Source organism: Amblyomma americanum, chromosome 1 (assembly GCF_052857255.1).
Source record: "Amblyomma americanum isolate KBUSLIRL-KWMA chromosome 1, ASM5285725v1, whole genome shotgun sequence".
Lineage (NCBI taxonomy): Eukaryota > Metazoa > Arthropoda > Arachnida > Ixodida > Ixodidae > Amblyomma > Amblyomma americanum.
In genome coordinates this window covers 37,252,570-37,280,336 of record NC_135497.1, presented here as the reverse complement: position 1 = coordinate 37,280,336, position 27,767 = coordinate 37,252,570, and positions in this window count along the sequence as shown.

Sequence of the window (27,767 nt, the reverse complement as noted above, 5' to 3'; positions counted from 1 at the left end):
TTTGCTGCTGCCGTTGTGGTGTGCTGCTGCTGCTTCAGCTTCCGGTTCTCACCAAAGTGGAGTGCTAGAAATGTGATTAGTTCCGGTCGGCGTCCTGGCGGTCGCTGATCGCAACTGCTTGGTGAAATCCCCTTTGCAGATCTTGCGATAGTCATGGCACAAATGGCTTTTCTGGCACTGACGTGAAACTGCTCTAGCAAACAAAAAAAAACCATAGGGAAATTTATTGGTCTTATATCTTCGTTAGTATTGGTGCTAGAGTTTATCTTCGGGTTGTATCTGCATTTGTACTGGACCAAAACAGAAACCGATACTATATATATCGATATGTCTTATAGGCTATGGTACTAACTGTATCGGTCTATGGGCTGAATATGAAAAACATTAGACCAATACAGAATCCAGTGCACCTTATCGACTGATTCATATTCGCCGCATAGACCAATACCTATTTGTCCATGGGACTGACATGCACTAGTCAATGGGCCCTACAAAAACAGTCGGTTGGTGGTTCTAGTTGTTTTTCATTGCTTCGATCATCATTCATCTCAGGCTCTGATCTCAAAATCAACACATGCCGATCCCATGGCGCTTACGAGGCATTGCAGTAACGTAAAATATTTGCCACATTAAGAATAAAGCACGCTGAGGCATACAGAAAAACTGCCGCCTGAAGTTCCAGAGGATCCGGCGCGCAACGCTCTCAAACTACGTTTGAGTTTGACGCCACAAGCCGCGGAGAACGCGGTGCCGGCAGCGGAGAGAGAGGACCATCGCTCGCATCTGGGAAGTTACTTTCTCTCTCCTCAAGGCTGCAAGACAGCAAACAAGAAAGAAAAATGACCACCAGTGGTGGTTGCCCGCATGCCGACCCTCCAAGGTAGGACCATATGAGTATGGCGATAAGTATTTTTTTTCTTCTCTGTTACGGTCTAGTGGCCAAAACCGCAATCTGAGACCACAGTGATATTTTAGTGTTACTAACATACTCGTTTTCAGTTGTCGACTGAGTATTATGCAGAATTTAGCGAACTGGTAGCGAAAACGTAGTCGAAAGCCGGCAACATTGGGTAAGTTTGATTGTTTTTTTTTTAGCTTTCATGTGCGCGCGTCAGCTGTTCGGTTTGTTGCGGTGTGCGCTGCCGTGAATTCAAAGTTCTGCAAGACGCTTCTCGTGGATATCAACATTCCAGCGCTAGTTCGGCTTTTAGTGAGGTCCGTATGCATTAGTTACAACCGCAGGCTGCGGTTTGTATTCTTTTTTGCGCTGCGGCGTTGCGTTGCTAACGGCCGTAGCCACGCGAACAAATGAATTTGAATCGCGCGTTATGATGAAATTAATGTGGGGGAGAGTTTTAATATTTTAGGCACGATTTCTTATTAGCAGTATTTAAGGTTTTTAACCTTAATTTTTCTTTCTACTGTGCTGCTATCTCTGTTCCTCAAGTGGCAAGTAGTGCCCCGGCGGCTCAGCTCGGCAGATTGTACAGGTGCAGTCAAAAGCAAATGGAAGGCGCGAGAGCATGGCAAACCGTGTCGCAACGCTTTTTAAAGGCGGCTCTTAACTGATTAACTCGGTCGCCAGCGAGCAGCGCGCGCTATCAGCCGACCCTTATCTGGAGCGTACGGCCATCGCTTTTGGAAGCTCGAACGGATGCTTGTTGCTTTTCAAATACGGCACCACGGATTTCTTTGGCCCTACCTGCGAAGTATTTGAAGAGCGATTTGCGCCGTATGATTGTACTCAGCAGCGAGCACTGCCACGACTGTTTAGTTATGCTTTTGCCGTGAGGGGCGTGTCGCGGGGCGTTTTTTTCTTCTTGTTCTTAGGTTTACATGGTATATCCTGGCTTCCCCAGTGTCCGCTCAAGAAATGAGGACCAGCAAAGATCAGCCCTCGCTTTTTTGCTGCCTTCATTTTGTTTATTGTAAGTTGCGCATATACCCTCGCGTATGTAAGAACGAATACGCACAAAATAATCAAAAGGACACGATGCTGGTTTAGTCTGTGTGCTCTGTGTAACAGTTGAAGTAAAATACGCGAAGTGCATGCATTTCGAATTGGCCAGGTAGTAATGCACGATCAGCACGTCGATCGCAACAAGGGGAATCCTTATTGTTCTTAGTAGGAAGAATTTCATCGAGTTAGTTCCACAAGAACAAAAAATACAATGTGCAAAAGCAAACGCGGTTCAAAAGCGCGTGAGACTGCCGTTAACGCGAATGGTTGCTTCCATGCGCCGGGGCAGAGAATCGTGCACAGATTGTACAAACTCGCGGTATCGCTTAATGCGGTCCCATTCAGCTGCAACAGCGAGGCACAATGCTTCTTTGCTTGTTGCACCCAAGTTCATGTATGCCAAGTTGGATTTCAGAAATCCCCACACATTTTGTATAATGTTGAAGTCCGCGCCCTTTGGCATCCATTGCAGCTGTCGACCTCCTCACTCTTCTAGAAAGTCTTGGACGACTTTAGCTTTGTGGACGGGGCTGTGGTCCTGCTAAAGCCAGTAAAAGCCATCTTTAAAGGGCCCGTCCAGGGCGAACGGGACGAGGTAGCTCTCAAGGACATTTGCAGTATTACGCCGCGTTAATCTTCGCTCGAAGCTACACAAGTGGGGCCGGTCCATCTCTGCAGATGGCTCCCCAAACATTCACAGCCGTGCCACCGCTGCTAAGCACATTGTGCAAGTACCCGGGCTGATACCTACGTGCAAACAAAAACAAAACGTTATCGTTAGAAATGTGGGCAAGCGCCCCTCTAAAACTCGTTTTGCTGACGTGCAGACGTGATCCTTAGCGTCCAGACAAAGGCCTCTGGAACAAATTCCCAAATGCCCACTCAAGCATTGCACACGGAAAAACAGCATCCGGATTATCACCCTTATCGCTCCGCCGTGGCATTGCCAGCCTGTCTTTATTTCACAAATTGTTCCACAGCCCTATGCACATCCCACCTTATAATCTTCGCCCAGAACGCATATCTCATCGCACCAGCCATCACCTTCAAGTTTTTGTCCTCGGTCACGCACCGTCACTTTTTCGAATTCCTTCTTGCTTCGTGCAGCCGCAGGCTGGAACGGCCTTCCAAACAACGTTGCCATCATCACTTGCCCAAGTCTTTTCGCTAAAAATGTAAAAACTTTCTTGCTGTTGTGAATTTGTGCTTTTAATTCTTTCCACCCCATATGTAAAACCCCCTTTTTTGGGACCTTTAATATAATAAAATGAAATGAAAGTATTCACCCACGTAGAAAATATAGCACTGGCAATTGCAAAGCGTGATATCATTAAGAGAATGTGGTTAAATCTTACCGGCAGTTGCACGGGGGCCATACCCGGCGCTGTTGACCCATCTTGAGATTACAGTGGACTCATCAATAGATATGACCTCACCCCAATCGACTACCGACCATTCTTCGTGGGCTCGCACAAAGCCCAGTCGAGCGTGCTTCTGCTGATCTGTTAAGTAAAGTAGGGTTTCTGAGCGACCACGCATCCGCTCAGTCCTGCCTCATGCAAGCGTCGGCGGATTGTAGCCACACTGATGTTCAGAGATAGGGTCTCTCGAATTTCTCGCGTACTCGAATGGATCAGCCACCACCGCTGCCACGATGAGTTCGTCGACTTCTGTCGATGTGGATCGTGGTCTTCCTGAACTTTGGGCATCTTCAACGCGGGCATCCTCATCTCGATATGCCTGCAAATCCTATTCACTGCGCCGATCGATCGGCCAACTCGGCGACTTATAGTGTGCTGAGGAACACCTTCAATTGGAGAGGCGAATTATGCTGCGCCGTTCATCTTCAGGTATTCTGGACAGCATCGCGTTTCGAGGAAACGGTGCAATCAATCCCTCCAACCTGAGCACAAGAAATAAAACGGGTGCTCCTCAGCACGCCGCTCACGGCAAAAACGTAAACAGTCGTGGCATTGCTCGCTTCTGAGTATTATCAAACGGCTCGAAACTCTCATCAAACAAATTGCAGGTAGCGCCGGAGAAATCCTTAGTGTCTCATTTGAAAAGCAACAAGCATCTGTTCGAGCCGTCAAAAGTGATGACCGTAAACGCTCCAGATAATGGTCTGTTCGTACCGCGCGCTGCTTGTTGGAAACCGAGCTACTCAATTACCAGAGCCAGCGTTAGAAAGCGCTGCATCACGGTTTCCCACACTCTCGCACTTTCCATTTACTTTTGACTTCACCTGTATGTCTTGTCTGCCCCATTTTGTATTTCCCATAATCACGAGAGTCAAAGTAACGCCCGTTTCGCCGGCGTGCCAGATGCTAAGCGTTCACAGAGACTCGCTTTATTCTTGCGACGCGCGAGCTACAGCTCGGCAGTTACCTCGTTGGCGTTGCTCCGCCACCCCTCCCTCTCTCCCTCCCTTCACGCGGATACGCGTCCATATAAAGTTTTGCTGTGCCTTTTTAAGATTTGGGCGCACCTCTGCGAGATGATTATTCCGGCTGTCGAGGTTCGGGGGATGCTCTACTTTCGATTTCAACGCGACTATCTTCCCGCCGGCTGTCGCCGGTAGCGCACGCCGCCTCGGAGGTCGATAGCCGGTCTAATCGGCTGGCACAGGCGTGTTCCAAGCTTAAAAGTCGTATCAAGAGACTATGCCGGCGCGTATTCGCGTATCGGATCGTGGTACGCCAAGCATGCCGAGCCACGCGCGTTACCGACGGCCGTAGCTTGCGCATAATCGCATTGGAGCTGAAAGCAGAGTGGACAGGGCTTTTTCCCGGCTCATTTGCCTGCCAGAGTTTTTGAACAGTTCTTCCAAACATACGGTGCCGTCAGCAGGAGAGACCAGTGGTGCGTTGACCTGGCGTTGGAGATGTTTCATCTTTTTAATGCACCAAGGAATTTACATGCATGCATCAGTGGCATGTGACTGCTGTACAGTTGGAAGTACCAATTGTTAGTACAGGTGGTGCAGTGTCCTGCCCTTGTGATCAATGTTTTTTTTTTTTTTGCAGACTACAATCTGCTTTTTTTATTTTTGAGGTGCTCTAGGTTTGGCGAGACTGCACCAATGGGCCGGAGCTCACAAGCTTGCAACCCAGCTCTACTTGCAGTCAAAGTTTTTGTGATGTTCCATTCTGAGTTGCTGCTCTCATTGTGTATTAAATTGTGTATACATGAAACTGCTGCCTAACTCTCCATTCCTGGAACTTCTGAACTCTGGAGGGACAAGGAAGATTGCTGTCCATACCCTCCAGAAATCTGAACCAGTAGACACAATGAGACCCATACACCATTAAAACTACAAAACAATTAGGAAACCAGTAGCCTATGAGATTGCTGACAGCTATGGGTGTGTGAGCGTACTGGTCTTATAGGCCTTTTGGTATCTACCAAACACTATTTCAAAGAGTGCACATTTTGCGACGGCCCGACCTGTGCAGGCACGGTGCTGCCGTGCGCGCATCACCTCGTGTGGACATGTCCTCTGCGCACACAGTTGAAATCGAGATGGTAGCTAGGTTTTTCATACTCGGTTCAACTCGAAACAGCTGTCTTATCGCCACTGCAGGACAAAAACGTACCCCAGTTCTCTCCCTCCAATTATCGCTGTCCGCCGCGGCCACAGTATTCCAGGCAGCTCTTTGAACTCGTGCTCGTCCAAGTCCATTTTCTTCTTAATTTCCAAATTTTTGCCCTCATTAGCATTGCTCTCTGTCTCAAGGTGACGTCTGCTATTTTCCTTTTTATAGCATGCTGCGTTATTCTAAATCGTGTAGTGTGTGTACCAGTTGCTCTGAATATTGGAATAATGTTAGGATGTTGAATTTTAATGGCGCAAGGGCAGCTTTGGCCTAAGAGCACCATAGCAAGAGGCATTTTTCTTTCCACAAAGCAGGGTCAGAGACCCTTTCTTTAAGCATTTCACCTCTGTGAACCAGAGCACCAGGCCAGGGTAAAGCTTTCAAAGTGGTGGAAATTTCATAAGTGGGGACGCATGTAGTGGGGTATTGGACAGGGGCGTCTTGCAAGAGGTACCATCTGGCGGAAGAGACCATTTGGAACTTGCTGGTTTAAGAAATCATTGGAAATTTCGGTTGGAACCGAGTGATTTTTTCAGACAATTCCAATCGGTTAAGGTTTATGTTTATGGGTTTAATGTCCCAAAGCGACTCAGGCTATGAGGAATGCCGTAGTGTAGGGCTCCGGAAAATTTTGTCCACCTGTGGTTCCTTAACGTGCACTGACAGCGCGCAGTGCATGGGCCTCTAGCATTTCGAAAACCTCTATCGAACTGCGACCACCATGGCCAGGGTCGAACCCGCATCTTTCAAACCAGCAGCCGAGCACCGTAACCAATGAGCCAAGGTTCAAATTGGGTTTTGAAATTGGTTCCAGTTATGCCTTTAATCACCTTACATATTATTAAGGTGCAAAAGGAAAACTTATTTGTGAGGACTTCAGGGCAGCGCCCAGCTCGGTACCAACATTTTCACAGGAGAATGGAAACTGAGAATTGTATATGCTGTCATGGAAAAGAAGGCACGCTCACAAGAAACATACTGTAGTCGGGCACTAATAACATACTAGCTGCATGTATGCATCCACAGAGCACACTTCTGTCCCATATACAGGGCGTTTCACCTAGGACTTTACACAATTTAAAAAAAAAAGGCCTTTTGAGTTAGATGAGCGCTTTCTGCTTGATGGCATCGTCAGCTGTGTAGTACATCAGAAAACAGCTGAAAGGTGCTAACAAGCAGGCTGGTTAACTAATCTTGAATAGTTAACTTTTTAACTATCATAGTTAGGCTCCTTATTTATTGAGAAGCATGTGGCCCACCGTAAGTAATATCCATATCTGTTTTTAGGATTTCGAAGACGCGGTAGCCCTGGGCACTGTGTCCCGACAAAGTTTTGCTACATCGCGCCAAAATGCATGCGCTTTCGAGAAGTTTGCGGACAAAAAGATCTTTTCAGTGGTCGTGATTCGTCGAAACAGCCGAAATTTTTTGGGCCACAGCGCTGAGGGTAACTGTATTTTCGAAATTCTAAAAACTGACATGGATATTACTTACGGTGGGCTACACGCCTCTTAGAGGAGGCTCACAATTGACGTTACAAAGTTAACTGTTCAATATTAGTTAACCAACCTGGTAGATGGCATGTCTTAACTGTATTCTAATGATGCCAAAAGCAGCGCTCCTCTAACTCAAAAAGCCTAAAATAAAAATTGTGTATTCTTGTGTGAAATACCCTGTATATACCCCACTTATGAGACTCCTGTAGAGAGGTCAGAATTTTGATGCCTTTGACATATATAACGGAACGGAAGATTTCGTTCACTGCTGTGTGAAGCACCTTGGTGGGCCTTAGACCACTGTTGCGCATTGCTGTTTCAGTAGTAATAGTAGTGCCCTTAGCTATTGTACATCATAAGGAGGCGAGTTATTGCCACCTTCCAGGGATTTTGAGTGCTGGGAGTGACGTAAGTTGCAATATGTGGCCCAGAAGCAAACCCAATGGCATGTAAGCTTTTGAAAAGGACAGCACACCATGGTGTAGATTTCAGCACTCACTATATTTCTCAGCATACAGGCAGTGGGTTTCAAAAAACTCTTTGGATGTCTTTAAAAGTTCCTCGTGGGACATTCCTTGCTGTAAGTGCTTAATGTGCAGCACAGTACTCTCAAACACCGTGGCGGCGTCCGTGCTGCGATCCAAACTCGGCACCAGAGTTCTGAGGGTGTCGCAAGCGCTCTTAATCCGGGCTCGTCGCTTTCGTTCTACATCGTTATGGCGCGCTCGTCTGTCTTCTGGTACTTCTGCGCTAGACGCGCTGCTTGCTTCCGGTGATGTGCCTTGCTCATGACTTGTGGACGTGGTAGTATCGTCGACGCCGTCCAGGTTTAGGTAGACCGTATCCGCTTCGTAAACGACGTCAAATGTCGGGTCCATCGCCGCAGTACCGGGACCTTCGGCACCAGTCTTGCCCAGGGGCTGTAGTACGTGCGCTGCACCAAACTGATCAATATACAGCAGTTGCTGCTGGCTGTCCATCGTGAAATTTTGCACGTGCACTGAACGAAGCCTCTCCGCCTCCCTTTTGCTGCTGCCGTTGTGGTGTGCTGCTGCTGCTTCAGCTTCCGGTTCTCACCAAAGTGGAGTGCTAGAAATGTGATTAGTTCCGGTCGGCGTCCTGGCGGTCGCTGATCGCAACTGCTTGGTGAAATCCCCTTTGCAGATCTTGCGCTAGTCATGGCGCAAATGGCTTTTCTGGCACTGACGTGGAACTGCTCTAGCAAACAAAAAAAAACCATAGGGAAATTTATTGGTCTTATATCTTCGTTAGTATTGGTGCTAGAGTTTATCTTCGGGTTGTATCTGCATTTGCACTGGACCAAAACAGAAACCGATATTATATATATATCGATATGTCTTATAGGCTATGGTACTAACTGTATCGGTCTATGGGCTGAATATGAAAAACATTAGACCAATACAGAATCCAGTGCACCTTATCGACTGATTCATATTCGCCGCATAGACCAATACCTATTTGTCCATGGGACTGACATGCACTAGTCAATGGGCCCTACAAAAACAGTCGGTTGGTGGTTCTAGTTGTTTTTCATTGCTTCGATCATCATTCATCTCAGGCTCTGATCTCAAAATCAACACATGCCGATCCCATGGCGCTTACGAGGCATTGCAGTAACGTAAAATATTTGCCACATTAAGAATAAAGCACGCTGAGGCATACAGAAAAACTGCCGCCTGAAGTTCCAGAGGATCCGGCGCGCAACGCTCTCAAACTACGTTTGAGTTTGACGCCACAAGCCGCGGAGAACGCGGTGCCGGCAGCGGAGAGGGAGGACCATCGCTCGCATCAGGGAAGTTACTTTCTCTCTCCTCAAGGCTGCAAGACAGCAAACAAGAAAGAAAAATGACTACCAGTGGTGGTTGCCCGCATGCCGACCCTCCAAGGTAGGACCATATGAGTATGGCGATAAGTATTTTTTTTCTTCTCTGTTACGGTCTAGTGGCCAAAACCGCAATCTGAGACCACAGTGATATTTTAGTGTTACTAACATACTCGTTTTCAGTTGTCGACTGAGTATTATGCAGAATTTAGCGAACTGGTAGCGAAAACGTAGTCGAAAGCCGGCAACATTGGGTAAGTTTGATTGTTTTTTTTTTTAGCTTTCATGTGCGCGCGTCAGCTGTTCGGTTTGTTGCGGTGTGCGCTGCCGTGAATTCAAAGTTCTGCAAGACGCTTCTCGTGGATATCAACATTCCAGCGCTAGTTCGGCTTTTAGTGAGGTCCGTATGCATTAGTTACAACCGCAGGCTGCGGTTTGTATTCTTTTTTGCGCTGCGGCGTTGCGTTGCTAACGGCCGTAGCCACGCGAACAAATGAATTTGAATCGCGCGTTATGATGAAATTAATGTGGGGGAGAGTTTTAATGTTTTAGGCACGATTTCTTATTAGGAGTATTTAAGGTTTTTAACCTTAATTTTTCTTTCTACTGTGCTGCTATCTCTGTTCCTCAAGTGGCAAGTAGTGCCCCGGCGGCTCAGCTCGGCAGATTGTACAGGTGCAGTCAAAAGCAAATGGAAGGCGCGAGAGCATGGCAAACCGTGTCGCAACGCTTTTTAAAGGCGGCTCTTAACTGATTAACTCGGTCGCCAGTGAGCAGCGCGCGCTATCAGCCGACCCTTATCTGGAGCGTACGGCCATCGCTTTTGGAAGCTCGAACGGATGCTTGTTGCTTTTCAAATACGGCACCACGGATTTCTTTGGCCCTACCTGCGAAGTATTTGAAGAGCGATTTGCGCCGTATGATTGTACTCAGCAGCGAGCACTGCCACGACTGTTTAGTTATGCTTTTGCCGTGAGGAGCGTGTCGCGGGGCGTTTTTTTCTTCTTGTTCTTAGGTTTACATGGTATATCCTGGCTTCCCCAGTGTCCGCTCAAGAAATGAGGACCAGCAAAGATCAGCCCTCGCTTTTTTGCTGCCTTTATTTTGTTTATTGTAAGTTGCGCATATACCCTCGCGTATGTAAGAACGAATACGCACAAAAAAATAAAAAGGACACGATGCTGGTTTAGTCTGTGTGCTCTGTGTAACAGTTGAAGTAAAATACGCGAAGTGCATGCATTTCGAATTGGCCAGGTAGTAATGCACGATCAGCACGTCGATCGCAACAAGGGGAATCCTTATTGTTCTTAGTAGGAAGAATTTCATCGAGTTAGTTCCACAAGAACAAAAAATACAATGTGCAAAAGCAAACGCGGTTCAAAAGCGCGTGAGACTGCCGTTAACGCGAATGGTTGCTTCCATGCGCCGGGGCAGAGAATCGTGCACAGATTGTACAAACTCGCGGTATCGGTTAATGCGGTCCCATTCAGCTGCAACAGCGAGGCACAATGCTTCTTTGCTTGTTGCACCCAAGTTATATGCCAAGTTGGATTTCAGAAATCCCCACACATTTTGTATAATGTTGAAGTCCGCGCCCTTTGGCATCCATTGCAGCTGTCGACCTCCTCACTCTTCTAGAAAGTCTTGGACGACTTTAGCTTTGTGGACGGGGCTGTGGTCCTGCTAAAGCCAGTAAAAGCCATCTTTAAAGGGCCCGTCCATGGCGAACGGGACGAGGTAGCTCTCAAGGACATTTGCAGTATTACGCCGCGTTAATATTCGCTCGAAGCTACACAAGTGGGGCCGGTCCATCTCTGCAGACGGCTCCCCAAACATTCACAGCCGTGCCACCGCTGCTAAGCACATTGTGCAAGTACCCGGGCTGATACCTACGTGCAAACAAAAACAAAACGTTATCGTTAGAAATGTGGGCAAGCGCCCCTCTAAAACTCGTTTTGCTGACGTGCAGACGTGATCCTTAGCGTCCAGACAAAGGCCTCTGGAACAAATTCCCAAATGCCCACTCAAGCATTGCACACAGAAAAACAGCATCCGGATTATCACCCTTATCGCTCCGCCGTGGCATTGCCAGCCTGTCTTTATTTCACAAATTGTTCCACAGCCCTATGCACATCCCACCTTATAATCTTCGCCCAGAACGCATATCTCATCGCACCAGCCATCACCTTCAAGTTTTTGTCCTCGGTCACGCACCGTCACTTTTTCGAATTCCTTCTTGCTTCGTGCAGCTGCAGGCTGGAACGGCCTTCCAAACAACGTTGCCATCATCACTTGCCCAAGTCTTTTCGCTAAAAATGTAAAAACTTTCTTGCTGTTGTGAATTTGTGCTTTTAATTCTTTCCACCCCATATGTAAAACCCCCTTTTTTGGGACCTTTAATATAATAAAATGAAATGAAAGTATTCACCCACGTAGAAAATATAGCACTGGCAATTGCAAAGCGTGATATCATTAAGAGAATGTGGTTAAATTTTACCGGCAGTTGCACGGGGGCCATACCCGGCGCTGTTGACCCATCTTGAGATTACAGTGGACTCATCAATAGATATGACCTCACCCCAATCGACTACCGACCATTCTTCGTGGGCTCGCACAAAGCCCAGTCGAGCGTGCTTCTGCTGATCTGTTAAGTAAAGTAGGGTTTCTGAGCGACCACGCATCCGCTCAGTCCTGCCTCATGCAAGCGTCGGCGGATTGTAGCCACACTGATGTTCAGAGATAGGGTCTCTCGAATTTCTCGCGTACTCGAATGGATCAGCCACCACCGCTGCCACGATGAGTTCGTCGACTTCTGTCGATGTGGATCGTGGTCTTCCTGAACTTTGGGCATCTTCAACGCGGGCATCCTCATCTCGATATGCCTGCAAATCCTATTCACTGCGCCGATCGATCGGCCAACTCGGCGACTTATAGTGTGCTGAGGAACACCTTCAATTGGAGAGGCGAATTATGCTGCGCCGTTCATCTTCAGGTATTCTGGACAGCATCGCGTTTCGAGGAAACGGTGCAATCAATCCCTCCAACCTGAGCACAAGAAATAAAACGGGTGCTCCACAGCACGCCGCTCACGGCAAAAACGTAAACAGTCGTGGCATTGCTCGCTTCTGAGTATTATCAAACGGCTCGAAACTCTCATCAAACAAATTGCAGGTAGCGCCGGAGAAATCCTTAGTGTCTCATTTGAAAAGCAACAAGCATCTGTTCGAGCCGTCAAAAGTGATGACCGTAAACGCTCCAGATAATGGTCTGTTCGTACCGCGCGCTGCTTGTTGGAAACCGAGCTACTCAATTACCAGAGCCAGCGTTAGAAAGCGCTGCATCACGGTTTCCCACACTCTCGCACTTTCCATTTACTTTTGACTTCACCTGTATGTCTTGTCTGCCCCATTTTGTATTTCCCATAATCACGAGAGTCAAAGTAACGCCCGTTTCGCCGGCGTGCCAGATGCTAAGCGTTCACAGAGACTCGCTTTATTCTTGCGACGCGCGAGCTACAGCTCGGCAGTTACCTCGTTGGCGTTGCTCCGCCACCCCTCCCTCTCTCCCTCCCTTCACGCGGATACGCGTCCATATAAAGTTTTGCTGTGCCTTTTTAAGATTTGGGCGCACCTCTGCGAGATGATTACTCCGGCTGTCGAGGTTCGGGGGATGCTCTACTTTCGATTTCAACGCGACTATCTTCCCGCCGGCGGTCGCCGGTAGCGCACGCCGCCTCGGAGGTCGATAGCCGGTCTAATCGGCTGGCACAGGCGTGTTCCAAGCTTAAAAGTCGTATCAAGAGACTATGCCGACGCGTATTCGCGTATCGGATCGTGGTACGCCAAGCATGCCGAGCCACGCGCGTTACCGACGGCCGTAGCTTGCGCATAATCGCATTGGAGCTGAAAGCAGAGTGGACAGGGCTTTTTCCCGGCTCATTTGCCTGCCAGAGTTTTTGAACAGTTCTTCCAAACATACGGTGCCGTCAGCAGGAGAGACCAGTGGTGCGTTGACCTGGCGTTGGAGATGTTTCATCTTTTTAATGCACCAAGGAATTTACATGCATGCATCAGTGGCATGTGACTGCTGTACAGTTGGAAGTACCAATTGTTAGTACAGGTGGTGCAGTGTCCTGCCCTTGTGATCAATGTTTTTTTTTTTTTTTGCAGACTACAATCTGCTTTTTTTATTTTTGAGGTGCTCTAGGTTTGGCGAGACTGCACCAATGGGCCGGAGCTCACAAGCTTGCAACCCAGCTCTACTTGCAGTCAAAGTTTTTGTGATGTTCCATTCTGAGTTGCTGCTCTCATTGTGTATTAAATTGTGTATACATGAAACTGCTGCCTAACTCTCCATTCCTGGAACTTCTGAACTCTGGAGGGACAAGGAAGATTGCTGTCCATACCCTCCAGAAATCTGAGCCAGTAGACACAATGAGACCCATACACCATTAAAACTGCAAAACAATTAAGAAACCAGTAGCCTATGAGATTGCTGACAGCTATGGGTGTGTGAGCGTACTGGTCTTATAGGCCTTTTGGTATCTGCCAAACACTATTTCAAAGAGTGCACATTTTGCGACGGCCCGACCTGTGCAGGCACGGTGCTGCCGTGCGCGCATCACCTCGTGTGGACATGTCCTCTGCGCACACAGTTGAAATCGAGATGGTAGCTAGGTTTTTCATACTCGGTTCAACTCGAAACAGCTGTCTTATCACCACTGCAGGGCAAAAACGTACCCCAGTTCTCTCCCTCCAATTATCGCTGTCCGCCGCGGCCACAGTATTCCAGGCAGCTTTTTGAACTCGTGCTCGTCCAAGTCCATTTTCTTCTTATTTTCCAAATTTTTGCCCTCATTAGCATTGCTCTCTGTCTCAAGGTGACGTCTGCTATTTTCCTTTTTATAGCATGCTGCGTTATTCTAAATCGTGTAGTGTGTGTACCAGTTGCTCTGAATATTGGAATAATGTTAGGATGTTGAATTTTAATGGTGCAAGGGCAGCTTTGGCCTAAGAGCACCATAGCAAGAGGCATTTTTCTTTCCACAAAGCAGGGTCAGAGACCCTTTCTTTAAGCATTTCACCTCTGTGAACCAGAGCACCAGGCCAGGGTAAAGCTTTCAAAGTGGTGGAAATTTCATAAGTGGGGACGCATGTAGTGGGGTATTGGACAGGGGCGTCTTGCAAGAGGTACCATCTGGCGGAAGGGACCATTTGGAACTTGCTGGTTTAAGAAATCATTGGAAATTTCGGTTGGAACCGAGTGATTTTTTCAGACAATTCCAATCGGTTAAGGTTTATGTTTATGGGTTTAATGTCCCAAAGCGACTCAGGCTATGAGGAATGCCGTATGGTAGGGCTCCGGAAAATTTTGTCCACCTGTGGTTCCTTAACGTGCACTGACAGCGCGCAGTGCATGGGCCTCTAGCATTTCGAAAACCTCTATCGAACTGCGACCACCATGGCCAGGGTCGAACCCGCATCTTTCAAACCAGCAGCCGAGCACCGTAACCAATGAGCCAAGGTTCAAATTGGGTTTTGAAATTGGTTCCAGTTATGCCTTTAATCACCGTACATATTATTAAGGTGCAAAAGGAAAACTTATTTGTGAGGACTGCAGGGCAGCGCCCAGCTCGGTACCAACATTTTCACAGGAGAATGGAAACTGAGAATTGTATATGCTGTCATGGAAATGAAGGCACGCTCACAAGAAACATACTGTAGTCGGGCACTAATAACATACTAGCTGCATGTATGCATCCACAGAGCACACTTCTGTCCCATATAGAGGGCGTTTCACCTAGGATTTTACACAATTTAAAAAAAAAAGGCCTTTTGAGTTAGATGAGCGCTTTCTGCTTGATGGCATCGTCAGCTGTGTAGTACATCAGAAAACAGCTGAAAGGTGCTAACAAGCAGGCTGGTTAACTAATCTTGAATAGTTAACTTTTTAACTATCATAGTTAGGCTCCTTATTTATTGAGAAGCATGTGGCCCACCGTAAGTAATATCCATATCTGTTTTTAGGATTTCGAAGACGCGGTAGCCCTGGGCACTGTGTCCCGACAAAGTTTTGCTACATCGCGCCAAAATGCATGCGCTTTCGAGAAGTTTGCGGACAAAAAGATCTTTTCAGTGGTCGCGATTCGTCGAAACAGCCGAAATTTTTTGGGCCACAGCGCTGAGGGTAACTGTATTTTCGAAATTCTAAAAACTGACATGGATATTACTTACGGTGGGCTACACGCCTCTTAGAGGAGGCTCACAATTGACGTTACAAAGTTAACTGTTCAATATTAGTTAACCAACCTGGTAGATGGCATGTCTTAACTGTATTCTAATGATGCCAAAAGCAGCGCTCCTCTAACTCAAAAAGCCTAAAATAAAAATTGTGTATTCTTGTGTGAAATACCCTGTATATACCCCACTTATGAGACTCCTGTAGAGAGGTCAGAATTTTGATGCCTTTGACATATATAACGGAACGGAAGATATCGTTCACTGCTGTGTGAAGCACCTTGGTGGGCCTTAGACCACTGTTGCGCATTGCTGTTTCAGTAGTAATAGTAGTGCCCTTAGCTATTGTACATCATAAGGAGGCGAGTTATTGCCACCTTCCAGGGATTTTGAGTGCTGGGAGTGACGTAAGTTGCAATATGTGGCCCAGAAGCAAACCCAATGGCATGTAAGCTTTTGAAAAGGACAGCACACCATGGTGTAGATTTCAGCACTCACTATATTTCTCAGCATACAGGCAGTGGGTTTCAAAAAACTCTTTGGATGTCTTTAAAAGTTCCTCGTGGGACATTCCTTGCTGTAAGTGCTTAATGTGCAGCACAGTACTCTCAAACACCGTGGCGGCGTCCGTGCTGCGATCCAAACTCGGCACCAGAGTTCTGAGGGTGTCGCAAGCGCTCTTAATCCGGGCTCGTCGCTTTCGTTCTACATCGTTATGGCGCGCTCGTCTGTCTTCTGGTACTTCTGCGCTAGACGCGCTGCTTGCTTCCGGTGATGTGCCTTGCTCATGACTTGTGGACGTGGTAGTATCGTCGACGCCGTCCAGGTTTAGGTAGACCGTATCCGCTTCGTAAACGACGTCAAATGTCGGGTCCATCGCCGCAGTACCGGGACCTTCGGCACCAGTCTTGCCCAGGGGCTGTAGTACGTGCGCTGCACCAAACTGATCAATATAGAGCAGTTGCTGCTGGCTGTCCATCGTGAAATTTTGCACGTGCACTGAACGAAGCCTCTCCGCCTCCCTTTTGCTGCTGCCGTTGTGGTGTGCTGCTGCTGCTTCAGCTTCCGGTTCTCACCAAAGTGGAGTGCTAGAAATGTGATTAGTTCCGGTCGGCGTCCTGGCGGTCGCTGATCGCAACTGCTTGGTGAAATCCCCTTTGCAGATCTTGCGATAGTCATGGCGCAAATGGCTTTTCTGGCACTGACGTGAAACTGCTCTAGCAAACAAAAAAAAACCATAGGGAAATTTATTGGTCTTATATCTTCGTTAGTATTGGTGCTAGAGTTTATCTTCGGGTTGTATCTGCATTTGTACTGGACCAAAACAGAAACCGATACTATATATATCGATATGTCTTATAGGCTATGGTACTAACTGTATCGGTCTATGGGCTGAATATGAAAAACATTAGACCAATACAGAATCCAGTGCACCTTATCGACTGATTCATATTCGCCGCATAGACCAATACCTATTTGTCCATGGGACTGACATGCACTAGTCAATGGGCCCTACAAAAACAGTCGGTTGGTGGTTCTAGTTGTTTTTCATTGCTTCGATCATCATTCATCTCAGGCTCTGATCTCAAAATCAACACATGCCGATCCCATGGCGCTTACGAGGCATTGCAGTAACGTAAAATATTTGCCACATTAAGAATAAAGCACGCTGAGGCATACAGAAAAACTACCGCCTGAAGTTCCAGAGGATCCGGCGCGCAACGCTCTCAAACTACGTTTGAGTTTGACGCCACAAGCCGCGGAGAACGCGGTGCCTGCAGCGGAGAGAGAGGACCATCGCTCGCATCTGGGAAGTTACTTTCTCTCTCCTCAAGGCTGCAAGACAGCAAACAAGAAAGAAAAATGACCACCAGTGGTGGTTGCCCGCATGCCGACCCTCCAAGGTAGGACCATAAGAGTATGGCGATAAGTATTTTTTTTCTTCTCTGTTACGGTCTAGTGGCCAAAACCGCAATCTGAGACCACAGTGATATTTTAGTGTTACTAACATACTCGTTTTCAGTTGTCGACTGAGTATTATGCAGAATTTAGCGAACTGGTAGCGAAAACGTAGTCGAAACCGGCAACATTGGGTATGTTTGATTGTTTTTTTTTTAGCTTTCATGTGCGCGCGTCAGCTGTTCGGTTTGTTGCGGTGTGCGCTGCCGTGAATTCAAAGTTCTGCAAGACGCTTCTCGTGGATATCAACATTCCAGCGCTAGTTCGGCTTTTAGTGAGGTCCGTATGCATTAGTTACAACCGCAGGCTGCGGTTTGTATTCTTTTTTGCGCTGCGGCGTTGCGTTGCTAACGGCCGTAGCCACGCGAACAAATGAATTTGAATCGCGCGTTATGATGAAATTAATGTGGGGGAGAGTTTTAATATTTTAGGCACGATTTCTTATTAGCAGTATTTAAGGTTCTTAACCTTAATTTTTCTTTCTACTGTGCTGCTATCTCTGTTCCTCAAGTGGCAAGTAGTGCCCCGGCGGCTCAGCTCGGCAGATTGTACAGGTGCAGTCAAAAGCAAATGGAAGGCGCGAGAGCATGACAAACCGTGTCGCAGCGCTTTTTTTAAAGGCGGCTCTTAACTGATTAACTCGGTCGCCAGCGAGCAGCGCGCGCTATCAGCCGACCCTTATCTGGAGCGTACGGCCATCGCTTTTAGAAGCTCGAACGGATGCTTGTTGCTTTTCAAATACGGCACCACGGATTTCTTTGGCCCTACCTGCGAAGTATTTGAAGAGCGATTTGCGCCGTATGATTGTACTCAGCAGCGAGCACTGCCACGACTGTTTAGTTATGCTTTTGCCGTGAGGGGCGTGTCGCGGGGCGTTTTTTTCTTCTTGTTCTTAGGTTTACATGGTATATCCTGGCTTCCCCAGTGTCCGCTCAAGAAATGAGGACCAGCAAAGATCAGCCCTCGCTTTTTTGCTGCCTTTATTTTGTTTATTGTAAGTTGCGCATATACCCTCGCGTATGTAAGAACGAATACGCACAAAATAATCAAAAGGACACGATGCTGGTTTAGTCTGTGTGCTCTGTGTAACAGTTGAAGTAAAATACGCGAAGTGCATGCATTTCGAATTGGCCAGGTAGTAATGCACGATCAGCACGTCGATCGCAACAAGGGGAATCCTTATTGTTCTTAGTAGGAAGAATTTCATCGAGTTAGTTCCACAAGAACAAAAAATACAATGTGCAAAAGCAAACGCGGTTCAAAAGCGCGTGAGACTGCCGTTAACGCGAATGGTTGCTTCCATGCGCCGGGGCAGAGAATCGTGCACAGATTGTACAAACTCGCGGTATCGGTTAATGCGGTCCCATTCAGCTGCAACAGCGAGGCACAATGCTTCTTTGCTTGTTGCACCCAAGTTATATGCCAAGTTGGATTTCAGAAATCCCCACACATTTTGTATAATGTTGAAGTCCGCGCCCTTTGGCATCCATTGCAGCTGTCGACCTCCTCACTCTTCTAGAAAGTCTTGGACGACTTTAGCTTTGTGGACGGGGCTGTGGTCCTGCTAAAGCCAGTAAAAGCCATCTTTAAAGGGCCCGTCCAGGGCGAACGGGACGAGGTAGCTCTCAAGGACATTTGCAGTATTACGCCGCGTTAATCTTCGCTCGAAGCTACACAAGTGGGGCCGGTCCATCTCTGCAGACGGCTCCCCAAACATTCACAGCCGTGCCACCGCTGCTAAGCACATTGTGCAAGTACCCGGGCTGATACCTACGTGCAAACAAAAACAAAACGTTATCGTTAGAAATGTGGGCAAGCGCCCCTCTAAAACTCGTTTTGCTGACGTGCAGACGTGATCCTTAAGCCCCAACTCGATGCACACATCCTAGGCGTACGGCGGAGCGCCTACGCGCCCAGCGCCGCGCCGTGCCAAGCGTCGAAAAAAGTCATACAACTCCATGCTCCCTGTGCTGGGGCGTTCTCCCTCTCGAGCCGACCGAAGGGATTTCAAGGGTGAAGTAAGGGGTTTTGGGGGGCGCTGAAAGGACAACTTAAACCGCGAAGAAACGTTCCAGGAACCTGAGAGAGCTTCAAGCCATAAAGAAAAGAGTCCCCGAGAGCCCCCGCCGTCCTCCTATTGTTGTAAACCGGACCCCGCTTCAGACGCGCGCGCTCAGGCGCGGATATCTGACATGGACAGATATCTGCCCCTGCTCGCGCCTGCGCGCGCGTCGCGCTTTGCGCATGCGCAGACAGGATCCAGCGTACGCCCGTGCGCGTAGGCGCTCCGCTGGTACGCGTAGTATGTGTGCATCGAGTTGGGGCTTTAGCGTCCAGACAAAGGCCTCTGGAACAAATTCCCAAATGCCCACTCAAGCATTGCACACGGAAAAACAGCTTCCGGATTACCACCCTTATCGCTCCGCCGTGGCATTGCCAGCCTGTCTTTATTTCACAAATTGTTCCACAGCCCTATGCACATCCCACCTTATAATCTTCGCCCAGAACGCATATCTCATCGCACCAGCCATCACCTTCAAGTTTTTGTCCTCGGTCACGCACCGTCACTTTTTCGAATTCCTTCTTGCTTCGTGCAGCCGCAGGCTGGAACGGCCTTCCAAACAACGTTGCCATCATCACTTGCCCAAGTCTTTTCGCTAAAAATGTAAAAACTTTCTTGCTGTTGTGAATTTGTGCTTTTAATTCTTTCCACCCCATATGTAAAACCCCCTTTTTTGGGACCTTTAATATAATAAAATGAAATGAAAGTATTCACCCACGTAGAAAATATAGCACTGGCAATTGCAAAGCGTGATATCATTAAGAGAATGTGGTTAAATCTTACCGGCAGTTGCACGGGGGCCATACCCGGCGCTGTTGACCCATCTTGAGATTACAGTGGACTCATCAATAGATATGACCTCACCCCAATCGACTACCGACCATTCTTCGTGGGCTCGCACAAAGCCCAGTCGAGCGTGCTTCTGCTGATCTGTTAAGTAAAGTAGGGTTTCTGAGCGACCACGCATCCGCTCAGTCCTGCCTCATGCAAGCGTCGGCGGATTGTAGCCACACTGATGTTCAGAGATAGGGTCTCTCGAATTTCTCGCGTACTCGAATGGATCAGCCACCACCGCTGCCACGATGAGTTCGTCGACTTGTGTCGATGTGGATCGTGGTCTTCCTGAACTTTGGGCATCTTCAACGCGGGCATCCTCATCTCGATATGCCTGCAAATCCTATTCACTGCGCCGATCGATCGGCCAACTCGGCGACTTATAGTGTGCTGAGGAACACCTTCAATTGGAGAGGCGAATTATGCTGCGCCGTTCATCTTCAGGTATTCTGGACAGCATCGCGTTTCGAGGAAACGGTGCAATCAATCCCTCCAACCTGAGCACAAGAAATAAAACGGGTGCTCCACAGCACGCCGCTCACGGCAAAAACGTAAACAGTCGTGGCATTGCTCGCTTCTGAGTATTATCAAACGGCTCAAAACTCTCATCAAACAAATTGCAGGTAGCGCCGGAGAAATCCTTAGTGTCTCATTTGAAAAGCATCAAGCATCTGTTCGAGCCGTCAAAAGTGATGACCGTAAACGCTCCAGATAATGGTCTGTTCGTACCGCGCGCTGCTTGTTGGAAACCGAGCTACTCAATTACCAGAGCCAGCGTTAGAAAGCGCTGCATCACGGTTTCCCACACTCTCGCACTTTCCATTTACTTTTGACTTCACCTGTATGTCTTGTCTGCCCCATTTTGTATTTCCCATAATCACGAGAGTCAAAGTAACGCCCGTTTCGCCGGCGTGCCAGATGCTAAGCGTTCACAGAGACTCGCTTTATTCTTGCGACGCGCGAGCTAGAGCTCGGCAGTTACCTCGTTGGCGTTGCTCCGCCACCCCTCCCTCTCTCCCTCCCTTCACGCGGATACGCGTCCATATAAAGTTTTGCTGTGCCTTTTTAAGATTTGGGCGCACCTCTGCGAGATGATTACTCCGGCTGTCGAGGTTCGGGGGATGCTCTACTTTCGATTTCAACGCGACTATCTTCCCGCCGGCGGTCGCCGGTAGCGCACGCCGCCTCGGAGGTCGATAGCCGGTCTAATCGGCTGGCACAGGCGTGTTCCAAGCTTAAAAGTCGTATCAAGAGACTATGCCGGCGCGTATTCGCGTATCGGATCGTGGTACGCCAAGCATGCCGAGCCACGCGCGTTACCGACGGCCGTAGCTTGCGCATAATCGCATTGGAGCTGAAAGCAGAGTGGACAGGGCTTTTTCCCGGCTCATTTGCCTGCCAGAGTTTTCGAACAGTTCTTCCAAACATACGGTGCCGTCAGCAGGAGAGACCAGTGGTGCGTTGACCTGGCGTTGGAGATGTTTCATCTTTTTAATGCACCAAGGAATTTACATGCATGCATCAGTGGCATGTGACTGCTGTACAGTTGGAAGTACCAATTGTTAGTACAGGTGGTGCAGTGTCCTGCCCTTGTGATCAATGTTTTTTTTTTTTTGCAGACTAAAATCTGTTTTTTTTATTTTTGAGGTGCTCTAGGTTTGGCGAGACTGCACCAATGGGCCGGAGCTCACAAGCTTGCAACCCAGCTCTACTTGCAGTCAAAGTTTTTGTGATGTTCCATTCTGAGTTGCTGCTCTCATTGTGTATTAAATTGTGTATACATGAAACTGCTGCCTAACTCTCCATTCCTGGAACTTCTGAACTCTGGAGGGACAAGGAAGATTGCTGTCCATACCCTCCAGAAATCTGAACCAGTAGACACAATGAGACCCATACACCATTAAAACTACAAAACAATTAGGAAACCAGTAGCCTATGAGATTGCTGACAGCTATGGGTGTGTGAGCGTACTGGTCTTATAGGCCTTTTGGTATCTACCAAACACTATTTCAAAGAGTGCACATTTTGCGACGGCCCAACCTGTGCAGGCACGGTGCTGCCGTGCGCGCATCACCTCGTGTGGACATGTCCTCTGCGCACACAGTTGAAATCGAGATGGTAGCTAGGTTTTTCATACTCGGTTCAGCTCGAAACAGCTGTCTTATCGCCACTGCAGGACAAAAACGTACCCCAGTTCTCTCCCTCCAATTATCGCTGTCCGCCGCGGCCACAGTATTCCAGGCAGCTCTTTGAACTCGTGCTCGTCCAAGTCCATTTTCTTCTTAATTTCCAAATTTTTGCCCTCATTAGCATTGCTCTCTGTCTCAAGGTGACGTCTGCTATTTTCCTTTTTATAGCATGCTGCGTTATTCTAAATCGTGTAGTGTGTGTACCAGTTGCTCTGAATATTGGAATAATGTTAGGATGTTGAATTTTAATGGCGCAAGGGCAGCTTTGGCCTAAGAGCACCATAGCAAGAGGCATTTTTCTTTCCACAAAGCAGGGTCAGAGACCCTTTCTTTAAGCATTTCACCTCTGTGAACCAGAGCACCAGGCCAGGGTAAAGCTTTCAAAGTGGTGGAAATTTCATAAGTGGGGACGCATGTAGTGGGGTATTGGACAGGGGCGTCATGCAAGAGGTACCATCTGGCGGAAGGGACCATTTGGAACTTGCTGGTTTAAGAAATCATTGGAAATTTCGGTTGGAACCGAGTGATTTTTTCAGACAATTCCAATCGGTTAAGGTTTATGTTTATGGGTTTAATGTCCCAAAGCGACTCAGGCTATGAGGAATGCCGTAGTGTAGGGCTCCGGAAAATTTTGTCCACCTGTGGTTCCTTAACGTGCACTGACAGCGCGCAGTGCATGGGCCTCTAGCATTTCGAAAACCTCTATCGAACTGCGACCACCATGGCCAGGGTCGAACCCGCATCTTTCAAACCAGCAGCCGAGCACCGTAACCAATGAGCCAAGGTTCAAATTGGGTTTTGAAATTGGTTCCAGTTATGCCTTTAATCACCTTACATATTATTAAGGTGCAAAAGGAAAACTTATTTGTGAGGACTGCAGGGCAGCGCCCAGCTCGGTACCAACATTTTCACAGGAGAATGGAAACTGAGAATTGTATATGCTGTCATGGAAATGAAGGCACGCTCACAAGAAACATACTGTAGTCGGGCACTAATAACATACTAGCTGCATGTATGCATCCACAGAGCACACTTCTGTCCCATATAGAGGGCGTTTCACCTAGGACTTTACACAATTTAAAAAAAAAAGGCCTTTTGAGTTAGATGAGCGCTTTCTGCTTGATGGCATCGTCAGCTGTGTAGTACATCAGAAAACAGCTGAAAGGTGCTAACAAGCAGGCTGGTTAACTAATCTTGAATAGTTAACTTTTTAACTATCATAGTTAGGCTCCTTATTTATTGAGAAGCATGTGGCCCACCGTAAGTAATATCCATATCTGTTTTTAGGATTTCGAAGACGCGGTAGCCCTGGGCACTGTGTCCCGACAAAGTTTTGCTACATCGCGCCAAAATGCATGCGCTTTCGAGAAGTTTGCGGACAAAAAGATCTTTTCAGTGGTCGTGATTCGTCGAAACAGCCGAAATTTTTTGGGCCACAGCGCTGAGGGTAACTGTATTTTCGAAATTCTAAAAACTGACATGGATATTACTTACGGTGGGCTACACGCCTCTTAGAGGAGGCTCACAATTGACGTTACAAAGTTAACTGTTCAATATTAGTTAACCAACCTGGTAGATGGCATGTCTTAACTGTATTCTAATGATGCCAAAAGCAGCGCTCCTCTAACTCAAAAAGCCTAAAATAAAAATTGTGTATTCTTGTGTGAAATACCCTGTATATACCCCACTTATGAGACTCCTGTAGAGAGGTCAGAATTTTGATGCCTTTGACATATATAACGGAACGGAAGATTTCGTTCACTGCTGTGTGAAGCACCTTGGTGGGCCTTAGACCACTGTTGCGCATTGCTGTTTCAGTAGTAATAGTAGTGCCCTTAGCTATTGTACATCATAAGGAGGCGAGTTATTGCCACCTTCCAGGGATTTTGAGTGCTGGGAGTGACGTAAGTTGCAATATGTGGCCCAGAAGCAAACCCAATGGCATGTAAGCTTTTGAAAAGGACAGCACACCATGGTGTAGATTTCAGCACTCACTATATTTCTCAGCATACAGGCAGTGGGTTTCAAAAAACTCTTTGGATGTCTTTAAAAGTTCCTCGTGGGACATTCCTTGCTGTAAGTGCTTAATGTGCAGCACAGTACTCTCAAACACCGTGGCGGCGTCCGTGCTGCGATCCAAACTCGGCACCAGAGTTCTGAGGGTGTCGCAAGCGCTCTTAATCCGGGCTCGTCGCTTTCGTTCTACATCGTTATGGCGCGCTCGTCTGTCTTCTGGTACTTCTGCGCTAGACGCGCTGCTTGCTTCCGGTGATGTGCCTTGCTCATGACTTGTGGACGTGGTAGTATCGTCGACGCCGTCCAGGTTTAGGTAGACCGTATCCGCTTCGTAAACGACGTCAAATGTCGGGTCCATCGCCGCAGTACCGGGACCTTCGGCACCAGTCTTGCCCAGGGGCTGTAGTACGTGCGCTGCACCAAACTGATCAATATACAGCAGTTGCTGCTGGCTGTCCATCGTGAAATTTTGCACGTGCACTAAACGAAGCCTCTCCGCCTCCCTTTTGCTGCTGCCGTTGTGGTGTGCTGCTGCTGCTTCAGCTTCCGGTTCTCACCAAAGTGGAGTGCTAGAAATGTGATTAGTTCCGGTCGGCGTCCTGGCGGTCGCTGATCGCAACTGCTTGGTGAAATCCCCTTTGCAGATCTTGCGATAGTCATGGCGCAAATGGCTTTTCTGGCACTGACGTGAAACTGCTCTAGCAAACAAAAAAAAAACCATAGGGAAATTTATTGGTCTTATATCTTCGTTAGTATTGGTGCTAGAGTTTATCTTCGGGTTGTATCTGCATTTGTACTGGACCAAAACAGAAACCGATACTATATATATCGATATGTCTTATAGGCTATGGTACTAACTGTATCGGTCTATGGGCTGAATATGAAAAACATTAGACCAATACAGAATCCAGTGCACCTAATCGACTGATTCATATTCGCCGCATAGACCAATACCTATTTGTCCATGGGACTGACATGCACTAGTCAATGGGCCCTACAAAAACAGTCGGTTGGTGGTTCTAGTTGTTTTTCATTGCTTCGATCATCACTCATCTCAGGCTCTGATCTCAAAATCAACACATGCCGATCCCATGGTGCTTACGAGGCATTGCAGTAACGTAAAATATTTGCCACATTAAGAATAAAGCACGCTGAGGCATACAGAAAAACTGCCGCCTGAAGTTCCAGAGGATCCGGCGCGCAACGCTCTCAAACTACGTTTGAGTTTGACGCCACAAGACGCGGAGAACGCGGTGCCGGCAGCGGAGAGAGAGGACCATCGCTCGCATCTGGGAAGTTACTTTCTCTCTCCTCAAGGCTGCAAGACAGCAAACAAGAAAGAAAAATGACCACCAGTGGTGGTTGCCCGCATGCCGACCCTCCAAGGTAGGACCATATGAGTATGGCGATAAGTATTTTTTTTCTTCTCTGTTACGGTCTAGTGGCCAAAACCGCAATCTGAGACCACAGTGATATTTTAGTGTTACTAACATACTCGTTTTCAGTTGTCGACTGAGTATTATGCAGAATTTAGCGAACTGGTAGCGAAAACGTAGTCGAAAGCCGGCAACATTGGGTAAGTTTGATTGTTTTTTTTTTTAGCTTTCATGTGCGCGCGTCAGCTGTTCGGTTTGTTGCGGTGTGCGCTGCCGTGAATTCAAAGTTCTGCAAGACGCTTCTCGTGGATATCAACATTCCAGCGCTAGTTCGGCTTTTAGTGAGGTCCGTATGCATTAGTTACAACCGCAGGCTGCGGTTTGTATTCTTTTTTGCGCTGCGGCGTTGCGTTGCTAACGGCCGTAGCCACGCGAACAAATGAATTTGAATCGCGCGTTATGATGAAATTAATGTGGGGGAGAGTTTTAATATTTTAGGCACGATTTCTTATTAGGAGTATTTAAGGTTTTTAACCTTAATTTTTCTTTCTACTGTGCTGCTATCTCTGTTCCTCAAGTGGCAAGTCGTGCCCCGGCGGCTCAGCTCGGCAGATTGTACAGGTCCAGTCAAAAGCAAATGGAAGGCGCGAGAGCATGGCAAACCGTGTCGCAGCGCTTTTTAAAGGCGGCTGTTAACTGATTAACTCGGTCGCCAGCGAGCAGCGCGCGCTATCAGCCGACCCTTATCTGGAGCGTACGGCCATCGCTTTTGGAAGCTCGAACGGATGCTTGTTGCTTTTCAAATACGGCACCACGGATTTCTTTGGCCCTACCTGCGAAGTATTTGAAGAGCGATTTGCGCCGTATGATTGTACTCAGCAGCGAGCACTGCCACGACTGTTTAGTTATGCTTTTGCCGTGAGGGGCGTGTCGCGGGGCGTTTTTTTCTTCTTGTTCTTAGGTTTACATGGTATATCCTGGCTTCCCCAGTGTCCGCTCAAGAAATGAGGACCAGCAAAGATCAGCCCTCGCTTTTTTGCTGCCTTTATTTTGTTTATTGTAAGTTGCGCATATACCCTCGCGTATGTAAGAACGAATACGCACAAAATAATCAAAAGGACACGATGCTGGTTTAGTCTGTGTGCTCTGTGTAACAGTTGAAGTAAAATACGCGAAGTGCATGCATTTCGAATTGGCCAGGTAGTAATGCACGATCAGCACGTCGATCGCAACAAGGGGAATCCTTATTGTTCTTAGTAGGAAGAATTTCATCGAGTTAGTTCCACAAGAACAAAAAATACAATGTGCAAAAGCAAACGCGGTTCAAAAGCGCGTGAGACTGCCGTTAACGCGAATGGTTGCTTCCATGCGCCGGGGCAGAGAATCGTGCACAGATTGTACAAACTCGCGGTATCGGTTAATGCGGTCCCATTCAGCTGCAACAGCGAGGCACAATGCTTCTTTGCTTGTTGCACCCAAGTTATATGCCAAGTTGGATTTCAGAAATCCCCACACATTTTGTATAATGTTGAAGTCCGCGCCCTTTGGCATCCATTGCAGCTGTCGACCTCCTCACTCTTCTAGAAAGTCTTGGACGACTTTAGCTTTGTGGACGGGGCTGTGGTCCTGCTAAAGCCAGTAAAAGCCATCTTTAAAGGGCCCGTCCAGGGCGAACGGGACGAGGTAGCTCTCAAGGACATTTGCAGTATTACGCCGCGTTAATCTTCGCTCGAAGCTACACAAGTGGGGCCGGTCCATCTCTGCAGATGGCTCCCCAAACATTCACAGCCGTGCCACCGCTGCTAAGCACATTGTGCAAGTACCCGGGCTGATACCTACGTGCAAACAAAAACAAAACGTTATCGTTAGAAATGTGGGCAAGCGCCCCTCTAAAACTCGTTTTGCTGACGTGCAGACGTGATCCTTAGCGTCCAGACAAAGGCCTCTGGAACAAATTCCCAAATGCCCACTCAAGCATTGCACACAGAAAAACAGCATCCGGATTATCACCCTTATCGCTCCGCCGTGGCATTGCCAGCCTGTCTTTATTTCACAAATTGTTCCACAGCCCTATGCACATCCCACCTTATAATCTTCGCCCAGAACGCATATCTCATCGCACCAGCCATCACCTTCAAGTTTTTGTCCTCGGTCACGCACCGTCACTTTTTCGAATTCCTTCTTGCTTCGTGCAGCTGCA